This window comes from Talpa occidentalis, unplaced genomic scaffold, assembly GCF_014898055.3.
Source record: "Talpa occidentalis isolate TD23 unplaced genomic scaffold, MPIMG_talOcc4v2.1 talOcc4.16, whole genome shotgun sequence".
In the NCBI taxonomy this organism is placed as follows: domain Eukaryota; kingdom Metazoa; phylum Chordata; class Mammalia; order Eulipotyphla; family Talpidae; genus Talpa; species Talpa occidentalis.
Genome location: NW_023601653.1, coordinates 85618186 through 85629001, shown reverse-complemented (window position 1 = coordinate 85629001; position 10816 = coordinate 85618186). Strand labels below are relative to the sequence as shown.

At 53.2% G+C, this 10816-nt stretch overlaps 2 long non-coding RNA genes across 2 annotated transcripts; one reads left to right on the top strand and one right to left on the bottom strand.

The window, feature by feature from the left end:
- Positions 1 to 7140, bottom strand: LOC119248128 (uncharacterized). The gene is made up of 4 exons (XR_005125866.2): positions 7046 to 7140; positions 2754 to 2897; positions 2304 to 2446; positions 1 to 871 (listed from the first exon to the last, which is right to left on the bottom strand). It is a non-coding gene; the product is annotated as an uncharacterized LOC119248128 (long non-coding RNA).
- A 1008-nt stretch (positions 7141 to 8148) lies between these two features.
- On the top strand, positions 8149 to 9743 carry LOC129146017 (uncharacterized). The gene is made up of 3 exons (XR_008552327.1): positions 8149 to 8236; positions 8333 to 8699; positions 8866 to 9743. It is a non-coding gene; the product is annotated as an uncharacterized LOC129146017 (long non-coding RNA).
- The last annotated feature ends 1073 nt before the right edge of the window (positions 9744 to 10816 follow it).

Below are 10816 nucleotides of genomic sequence, written 5' to 3'. Positions count from 1 at the left end.
CGTGAGGGCACCTACCCCCCAGGCCACTGCCCCAGAAGCACCCCCTGGACCAGCACAGGTGCACCAGAGCCACACGTGGACAGAGGCCGCCTGCAGCCCGCCCGGCCCACGCACAGAACTGCCCACCACACACACGCCCAACGCGAGGACGTCAAGCACAGAACAAACTGAAGCAGCAGCATCAAGACAGAGCGGATGCTGCCGGCTGACAGCCAGCGCCCACAAATAATTTTATCCGTATATTCATCACACAAAGCCCGTCAGGAAGAGACAGCGTCACGACCCACCCAAGGCGGCATCGCGGAGGGTGAACAAACAAGCAAGCAAGAAACTCGCTTGTGGTAAGATCTTTGCAATTTAAAGCCAGAACAAGGCACCCTTGGAGGAACTGTTTTGGGAGAAAGCTCAGGGCTGACGTTACCAAGGCCAGCGTGGCCAGCGGTGCTGGGAACCGAGCTGACTGCTCCACAGACATTCTCACGAGATGTTCTTGGGAATCACACGTGGGCCTGGTTACAGGGTCCAAAGTGTGACACGTGCCATGGAGTGCTCACAACTTCTTCCTTCATCTTTCAACGCATTCCGTATATTCGCAACCGAGAGTACCGTCCAGCAGTGAACGCGAACGGCATGGACCTTAGCCGGTGAACACACCTGCTGCTGGGACATGCTACACTGAGCAAAAAAGTGCAGGTCAAAAGATTAAAAAGGCCGCGACCACATGCTCCGCACATACAAAGAGGCAATGAACAAACACTTGCGTCGTAAGAGAATGAGGAAAGGAACAGCACCTCTGCAGGTCCGGGCGTGGCTGGCTGTGGCTGAGCAGCAGAACCAGGCGCTCCGTCCGGGAAGCCGGGCCATCCTGGATCTGAGAATAGCAGAGAAACAGCTGTTTATTCCCCTGTCATTTGTACTTTTATACTATCATAAATATTTCAGATTACACTGGTGGTGTTACGTAAAAGGGGCAAAGGAAGAACACGCAGCCACAGAACGGGAACACCCCGCGATCCCCTCGGAGGATGTGGCTCCTGCAACGCTGTGTTTCGGAAGAAGCGACTTTCCATCATCGAAAGGAGTCAGACTCGTCTGTCGCACAGGAGAGAGGAAACCCCCGCAGCCCCTGCCTCTCCTTTGGGGTGTGTGAGCAATGTCCGTCGCACGGAGGCTGGAAACCACTCGACAGAGAGTACGACAGTGTTTGTGCAATTTCTCCCCCGAGGTCCTCAGGAGACCTGACGTTCTCTGAGTCTGATCAATTCCCGCCCGAACCTTCGGGTGTTGCTAGTAACGGTGTGAAAACTCAACACAAACACCGTCACGTCGAGTGACTTCAGAACGTCATTCCCAACGCTGAGTCGGGTCGAGTCGGAGCCTGGGGGGGGGGGGGGGGAGGGCCCGAGGGCCGGCCCCGTGCTGGTGCCCGGTGAACGCAGGGCAGGGGCCAGCCGGGCCCCCACGGAAGGGGGCTGTGATGCTGAAGGCAACGGAGCCAACCACTGGGAATCCAGCTTTTCCGCCGAGCACACCCTCTCTGCGGGTACTCAGGAAACAAAGCGGAAAACGCTACCTAAGAAGCAAGTGCTTCCCCCCTCACGACTTCTCCGGCCTGGCAGGAACTAAGCTCCTGCTGGACTCGACTCTAAAGGCTAGGAAGGAGGCGCCGCCTTGTCTTGTGTTTCCTGACGGCACCTTTTGTTCATCCCCCTGGGGCTTTCTAGAGCGCTCAGGCTGTCCCATGGCAGAACGTATTTCACCTCCACCTGGGTGGGCCACAGGCGCCAGGTAACCAGCTCGCCGCCTCGCCTCCATGTGGAAAGGGCGCCCCTGCGGCCTGCTCTGCTGGCCGCTGCCCAGGCCCTTTGGAGGCCCAGCGTTGCTATGGAGGAGGCGAGGCACGAGGTGACTCGAGCAGCCCCCGGCGCCACCAGGACCGCGAGCCGGAGACGGCAGGCAGCCCCTCCCGAGTCTCTGCTCAACCCTCGAGCCCGGCCCCCAGGAGCCGGGCAGTAATCACCATGCAATGCGGGCACGTGGTGCCTGGATGGGACCACACTTCCCCCTGGGGGAGATGCCCAGCCTCAGGGACTGTAACTGGCCCCAACACAGGGGGTCTCAGGCCTCCAGCCCCTCCCAAGACTGACAGGAAGAGCCCGGAAGCCGTTTCTAGGCCGTGACCCAGATTCGGCTCCGAGGATGCTAATGCGATGCGGCTTGTTCATCCTGGTGTCAGAACCTATAACTAGACCTGCCCATGCACCCCCCAGACGGAGCCACCACGTCCTGACCCGGTCACTCACCTGCCTGTGCTTCACGCACACCGCAGAGACCTGGGCGAGGCCCTGCTCGGGCGCCAGCTCCAATCAGCCGTGTCTTCCTGCCCTACTTCCACACAGACAGGCTCGCTCATGTCAGACGCCCTCCATCCTGGACATAGCAGGGCCTGAGAGAAGGAGGTCTGGTTGGCACCCCCACGCTGCCCCTCCCTTCCAGAAGGCGTCCAGGTATGCGCCTGGTTCCTGCCGGTGCTTCCACCCCACCCTGCCTTCAATCTCTTCCACCCAACTCGGGACTCTGCGGGTGGCCACCAGACCCAACCCAGGTCCAGCCCAGCTTCCGTCCCGTCCTCACTCCATCTGTCTGGAAATGCTGGCCCCGGTTCCATCTTCCCTGTGGGTTATCCACACTGCTTTACAGGGCGGTGCTGATTCCCCGAGCTATTCTGCTCCACTGCCTCCCTGTGAGCTTACCTCGGCCAAGTCGTGTTGCACCCGCCATGTTGTGAGTTCTGCTGTAGGAGTCAGGCTAACAGGTATCAGCTTAAAATGCACTGGGACGTGCAAAGGCTACAGACTTTATGATGGCGCTGCCAGCAAATGTCAGGAAAGGCAAATCTACAGACGGAAACAGGTAAGTGAACCCAGAAGTCTGGAACTGAGCACGCACAGGTGTGAGACACTTTTGGGTTAATGTAGATTCTTGTCGACTGGATTGTCACAGGGGCGTGCAGCGCTACAAACTCAGTGACAACATCACCTCAAAATGGGTGAATCTTACGGCATGCAGAGCATACACCTCAAAAAGGCCAATAAATAAAAAGCCAGCAACAGGGAGTGTTGGGAACAGAGATGAGACGAGACTCAATTTTTGACACTTGGTTATCAATTATTGGTGATTGTTGAAGATGACGCATGGACAGTGAGTTTCCACATATAATCCTACCTTTATGCCTGGAATTTCATAATAAAAATTTAACAGAAGTGAACGTGGTCTGTTGTCATTATGTCCTCAAACTTTTCTGTTATATTTTATCCTGATATGCTTTACTCCTCAGAAATTTCTTCTTTTTTTTTTTTTAAGATTTATTTATACAAGCGCTGGGGTACAGGTCAGAGGCACGCCAGGGTGAGAGAATTCACCAAAGACAGAGCGGGAAACAGAACAGGCAGACGGCCGAAGACACTGCTGGAAGCAGCGGGCGAGACAGAAGGGGTCTGCCCTGCCATGTGGGTTGCCCTGCTGCCAGCTGGGCTCAAACCAGCACTGCAGAGGCTGCAGACAGCTTCACAGTGTGGCGCTCAACCCGCTGTGCTACTGGGGAGGCCCAGAAATTTCTTCCTTTCTACACCGAGATTTTTCTCCTCATAGATTTTACTTGATGAAAGCCTTTTCCTCAGAGAAATCTTGACTCAGACTTTATTTTCACAGACTTTTCTCCTCATAGAATTTCTTCCTTGTGAGATTTTCCTCACAGATTGTTCTCATCATACATTTTCTCTTCACAGAATTCTCTCCACATAGAATTTTCTCCTCAGACTTTCTCCTAAAGTTTCCTCCTCCCACTTATCTCCGCAAAGATTTTCTCCTTAGAGACTTATCCTCGAAGAATTTTATTCTCTAAGGCTTTTATCTTCAGATATTAGTCCTCAAACTTTTCTTCTCAGACTTTCGTCATTACAGATTTTATCCTCATAGGCCTTTTTCTCATAGAATTCTCATGCTTTTCTCCCATTCTTTTCTGTCCTACTTTTTTCCTCAAGACATATTTTCTTTTCTCACAGAATTCTCTCATAAACATTTTTACTCATGGAATTTTCTGATTTTCTCCTAGTGTTACAGAGCAACCCCAATATAAAACGGGTTGCCTGACTGTGGGCCCTCATCCACACACTTAAAGAGGACTTATTAATGCTAAACTGCAGACATACACAAAAGGTTGATACAAGTTTATTTACAAGGGAAGGGGAAACGCGGAAATGAGTAACTCAGGGAGAAAAAGGGGGAGCTAAGTTCATAACGTCCTACCCGTTCCACTTACCTGGAATCCCAATGACCCACCGAGCTGGCAAAAAACCTAGCACGCCGCGTGGCCAAGAAGGCGATCCCCAGCCACACCGCCAGTTAAATACTTGAACCGAGAGCCTAGTTGCTTAACTCTGCCCTCAGGTCCTCGAAACCTTCCCTTTGGGGATCATGGGATTTGTAGCTCCCAGTGTCTTGAAGGAGTGGAGGTGCAGTCCACAATGCCTGTATGGAGTTTGCTCAGGACATCCTTTCCCCCTAACACTACAATTTTCAGACTCTATTGACTTTCCTTCTCACATACTTTTTCCTCAGAGATTTTTCTCATCATATATTTTACTCTCAGACTTATCTCCTCACAGACTTTTCCCCTCAAAGGATACTGCCCACATAGATTCCCCCCCCCACAGGCATTTTCTTTTCACAGTTTTCTTCTCACAGAATACTTTCCTCCAAGGCTTTCTCTACCTCAGAGACTTTTCTCCTCAGGTTTTATCTTCAAGATCTTATTCCTCATCAAATTTTCTTCTCAGACTGTCTTCACAGACTTTTAACCTCATAGGCTTTTTCTTGACAGAATTCTCTCCTCATATACTTTTCTCCTCTTAAATGTTTCTGCATAGACTTTCTCCTCAGATATTTGTCTTCATTTATCTCACCCTTGACATTTCTCTTCAGAATCTTTCCTCTTTTCTCCCCTCCCCTCTCTTTTCTCTTTATCCTTTTGTTTCTAGTCTCTTCAGATATTTCCGGCTCCTGACACACTTCTCAGACATTCCTTTTTCTACATTTATTTCTTCAGAGACATTTACTCATACCCCTCTGTACCACGGATTTCTGTTTTTTTTTTGTAAAGTTATGACATATATTCTATCAGCATATGAAAGGGAAAGGCATTCTTAATTTTCAAGGAAGTGAATTTTTTACATATTGAAGATTTTTAGTTATAATTATCTTTTTATAGATTCTTAATAATATTCAAATAGTTCTCTAGTGTATGTAAAACTCTCCAGTGATGTGTTTAAATTCACCCTTCTTTAGTACCATGTTCCATGGAAATATTTATTGTACATTAATTTTTCAAAAATTATTCCATTTACGTGGCAGTTATTTAATATCCTAATTTCTTGTAAAATTGCATCCTTAGTACTTTAAAGCTTTAATTTTGCCTAATATGAATCATGCATCATTAAAACTGTCCATTTTACCTGGTTTTTAGAATTGTTTTTGTCTTGTTGTCTATTTTACAGCTGAATCACCTTCTTTACACACATATCCACTTATGCGTATTTTTATTTTCTGAATGCAAAGAGGATGTTTTTATTTTATATTTATAGAATTGACAGATATATTTTAGCTTTATATCGTCTCATTAAATGTTATATTTTCACCATTGTATTTAGATTTCCATGTTTTTTTTATTTCTCATATTTTTTCATATTCAATGTTTTCCCCATGTGGTTTATTGTCTTTTTATGTTGTATGTCCACGCTTTCTTTCAGAAATAATCACTTTATAATCTGATTTTACTGTTGGAATTTTTTTCGTTTTAACTTCTATTAGCTTGATTATTTTACATTCAAATAGTATGTTTTGTCCTCGTGTATGTCACAGAGACATAAGGAAAGTAGTATTCTTGGGCCTCCCCTGGTGGTGCAGTGGTTGAACGCTGGGCTGCAAAGCTGCCCACAGCCTCTGCAGCACCAGTTCAATCCCCGGCCACCGTCCAGGGTCCCACATGGCGCGCAGACCTCTCCTGCCGCGCGCTGCTCCCCTCAGCAGTGTATTTCGTCAGTCTGCCTATTCTGTTCCCCGCTCTGGCTCTGGTGAATTCTCTCACTGTACCCAGTGCTTGCATAAATAAATAAATAAATAAATCTTTAAAAAAGAAAAGTAGTATTCTAGATTTTTCAGACTTCCATCCTCACAGTGTACATTCCAATTTGTGTGACCTACATTGTAAGGTCCTCCATCTTCTAGTTCTACAGACTCCACATTCACCACCAACCTTCACAACGACTTCTCTGTCTTTCGTCGGGACAATTTCATGATTAGGTGTTTTCTCCAGGAGCTGCGCGTGTTATAGTCTCCATTTCTTTCCTTGACAGAAAATAACTGTGTCTTCATGTTTACAGGAAAACGGAGGGGCGAGGATTAGGAAAATGCACCCTGGAAGCAGGGCCCTCTAATTTTTTGCTGCACCTACTGGTGTCCTCATGATGGCGAAGGGCCACCTGGGCCCCCCCAGGATCTCTGAGGCGACCTGGGGCGTAGGGGCTCCGGGGGTGCCATGGGCCTCCCATGGGCCACACCAGCCTCTTGGGCTCGCGGCTGGTACTCTCCGGTTTTCCAAGCCGGAGTCTCCAGGAGGCCTCTTGAGCGCAGCTGGGGGACACCTCAGGCAGCAGGACGCTGCTTTCAAGTTTTCTCTAGATTTGGTGTGAATTTTATTTCTCATATTAACTCAAGGAATTGCAGCTATTTCCTACTTTCATTAAAAACTGAGGCGTCTATGTGGACTTTTTTTTTTGCCACTTTCTGTCGGATTCAGAAGGGAGGGGGTAGAAAGGGCTTTAATTTGCCATTTTTATCCAGAAGTGTCCAGATTGCTTTCTCACTGACTCATATAACATAAAGATAGTTGCTCGGGACAGTTTAATCACACACTTTCTGTAAAGTGGTAACTGAATTTTCCCTGAAGGGACGTTAAACGCTGTAATTAATTGAAAGCACAACATACCAATTTCGCTTGAGCTGTGAAGACGCGAGGCCCGGGCGCCCCTCAGCTGTCCTCGCCTTCCGTCCGCTCCGCGCGGGCCTGCGCGGCTCCACCGTCTCCGGGGCCTCCAGCCGCGGGGCGCGTCCATGTTCGGTAAAGGGCGTCCAGGCCCGGCCGCCAGGGCCCGGCGGGCAGCTCGCTCGTCTCCCGCGGGCGCTCCCGGGGGGAGGGGCCGTCGTCCTTCCAGACTTTTCCAGGGAGCGCCCGGAAGTGACGGCTCAGGGCGGTCACCGGGCGCCGCGGGGTCCGGCCGGCTGACAGGAGGCGGCCGTGTGGGGCGCGGGGGGCCTGGGGAGGAGCAGGCCGCGCCCGCCCACCCGCCGGCCGGCCGGGCCGCCCCCCACCGCGGCTGCCCCCCCTGTGGCCAAGGCCCCGGAGCGTCTCCGGGGAGATGTCCCGACCCGCTGGGCGCCCCGGAGGGACGGGGCAGGCAGCGGCCTCACCCCACGGCAGCACAGCGGGCCCCAGAGCGCGCCTCGGCCCGGATCCCGCGCAGCGCCGGCGCCCGGCGTCCACTGGCGTCCACTGCGGCCCCGAGCGCAGGCCGCGGGGCCGGGGGGGGGCAGGAGGGGCAGGAGGGCCGGGAGGGGCAGGGCAGGCGGGCGGCAGGGCCGAGGCGGGTGGGGAGGGGGGCACGGGGGGAGGGCCAGCGGGGGAGGGGCAGGAGGGGCAGGAGGGGCAGGGCAGGCGGGCGGCAGGGCCGAGGCGGGGGAGGGGGTCGCGGGGTGGGGAGGGCCAGCGCGGGCAGGACGGGCGGGAGGGGCGTCCTCACAGGCGGTACCTGGCGCAGACGCCGCGATCTTTTCACTAGCGAAACTGTTTTGGGCACTTGCGCCCCAACTTTTGGGCCGATCACCCAGCCTTGGCCACCCTCGCCGCCAAGTCCCCCCCACGCGGCGGGCACCGTTGTGTTGTTGAACATGAGAAAAATCGTCCCCAAGTGGAGTCTCCACCCAGGCCAAGACCCCGCAGCTCAACCTCTGCGGGAAGCAACCCCCCACCAAGGAACCTGGGGTCCCCTGGGGTCCCCGGGCCCGGGAGCGCCTGCACGCCCTGCCCGCACGCCGGCGTCCTGCCCTCGGCTGTCCGAGACCCCATCCTGCCCGCGCGGCAGGGGCCAGGGGTCTGCCAGCTCCTGAATCCTCTAAAATTGTGAGTTGAGTTTTGTTTCTTAACCGTTTTTATACTAAATTGCCCCATAATCATTTTTAACATTTTTATAAACCCTTTGCAAACCCTGTTTTTCAGACATGAAATTAAGTGTCTGATCTGTCTCTCCAGCTCAGCAGGTGTAGGAGCCGCAGCCATGACTCACGTGCAGGTGAGAGGCCACAGTGCAGCCTTTCATATGATTAGTGTGTGTGGGCTGTATGTGTGTGTGTAGGGTGTGTGTGCTGTGGTGGGGTGTGTGTGTGTGGTATGTGGGGTGTGTGGGGTGTGTGTGGTGTGTGTGGTGTGTGGTATGTGTGTGAGCGCGGGCACTCACTGCAGTTGCCCAGCCAGGCTGTCCCTCCCAGAAGACTTCCGGCCCTGTGCCCTGAGTCCTGCCCGTCTCCTGAGGCTCCTCTGTGCTTTGTGCCCGGCCTCGGTGGACCTCCAGTGGACAGCTGACCAGGTCTTCAGGCTTTATCAAAATATAAGTCGTTTCAGCGATTTTTTTGTTATTATTTTTCCATAAACCTTTTTAATGACATAGTAATACTCCATCGAGTTTGAATTTCATAAATTTCTGAATCATGACCTTTTGCTGGGCATTTGTTTCTACTTTTTCAAAATTACAGATAACAAAAAGGTCGTCTTCTGTGGGTTTAAACATGGTGTGAAGGTGGCGTCAGCTGCTGTGCTATCATGCTCGCTTCGGCAGCCAAGTTCGCTGCATCACTTCTCTTCTTGGAAACCGGACGTGGGAGCGTGTCCACACCCACACCTCATCTTTGTTTCCTCCCGTTGCTCTGGGATGCACAGTGACATGACGGATGGTCGTCCAGTCCTGATACAGATACAGAGATGCGCGGGGTCCAGGGTGACCGGCGGCTTGTGATGGAGGTCGGGGGGACGCCAGGGCTGCAGGGGAGCAGCTGGAGCATCTAGATGAAGCCCACTGGGGTGTGATCAGGGAACAGAGCCCCGGGGGCAGGAAGGTTGCTGTGCACGAGCTGGAGGAGATGCAGGCATGGAGAACTCTCGTAGACTTGAGAGTGGACAGAGGTGGAGGGTGGACGCTGGTGAAGACTAGGCAGGGGAGGATATTTTAGAGATTGCGAAACTACACTTGCTGGAGCTTTTTTTAGAGGAAGAAATAGGAGCCAGGGCAGAGAGGGGTGCAGAAGGGCAGACTTCACACAAGCTTCTGTGAACAGCTGAGCACGGTTCTTCAGATACAATTAGACCGTCGGTTTTTCATGAAAATATATTTTGGAGGCCTCCCTGGTGGCGCATCAGGTGGAGCACAGCACTGTGAAGCTGTCTTCAGCCTCTGCAGCGCAGGTTCGATCCCTGGCCGGCCGGGGAGATTCCCACATGGAGCAGCAGGCCTCTCCTGTCTCCCGCTGCTCCCTTCAGCAGTGTCTTCGGTTCGTCTGCCTGTTCTGCTCCCCGCTCTGTCTCTGGTGAATCCTCTCACCCTCCCGCGCCTCTGGCCTGTACCCCAGCTATTGTATAAATAAAAAATAAATCTTAAAAAAAAAAAGAATATATTTTGGAAGCAAGTTACACAAACACATTTGGAACAAAACACTCATTTGGTTTCTCCTGTGTTTTCATTTTTCTTTGTTTACATCTTGAATGTTCTTAATTTTAGCGCTGCTGTGTTTACACAATTAACCGTGCTGTCATTTGCGAGTAAATCACATTTTCGACTAAATGTGTTTGGGGGAAGATACGACTATTCATCACGCGCCAGCGCCTTACAGATGGACAGCAGTGCGCTGAGCTGGGCCTACACCCACCGTGTCTTCTAAACAGTTTGTTTAAAACGTTTTGTCTGAACAATTGTTTGATTCATCGCCTCGTTTCTGTGGTGGAGGAAGAACTTGGACGGTGTGTGACGGCCGGGCTAAGAACCAGGCGGGAGCCAGCACGCCCAGAGCCTGAGAGGGCCAGGCTGCTTCCAGGGGAGACGGGGCAGGCTCAGCCACCCCACCCGGCCACCCGCCGAGCTCCCCCATCAGAGTGCCCGCCTGATACAGGAGCAGACAGGAGCGAGGGCCCGCGCGCAGGGCGTGTGCGTCTCACACACGAATACGAAACTTTGCAGTGGGCCGAATGCCGGGACGGAGGCCAGACAACTCGTGAGAGAGAGAGCGGGGTTGGGGGGGGGGTGTATGTAAACGAACCAGAAAGTCGCTTCAACCCTCTGGGCCACAGAGGAGCAGCGTCTGCGGGGGCGCCCAGCCCCCCTCCCCTTGCAGCCCCGCGCCCGCAGCAGCCAGGCTCGTGCTCTGGCGGCGCCATCCCGCGTCCCTGTACACGGCGGCCCCGCATGGAGGGCCCGGCCGGGCCGGGCGGAGGACACGGGCGGCCCAGAGGCCAGCTGCGCGTGGGTGCTCTCGGCACAAATGCCCGCCACGGTCAGAGCCGAGCTGCGGGGCTGCGGGGGAGGCGGCGCCATCAGCACCCAGCCCAGTGGCCGCCCAAGGGGGCCCCGAGCCCCGAGTCACGCCGGAGCCACGCTCTGGGGCTGAGACTATCCACGACTTGGCCTGGTGTGTCCCGTGCAGGGCGACTGCGGGC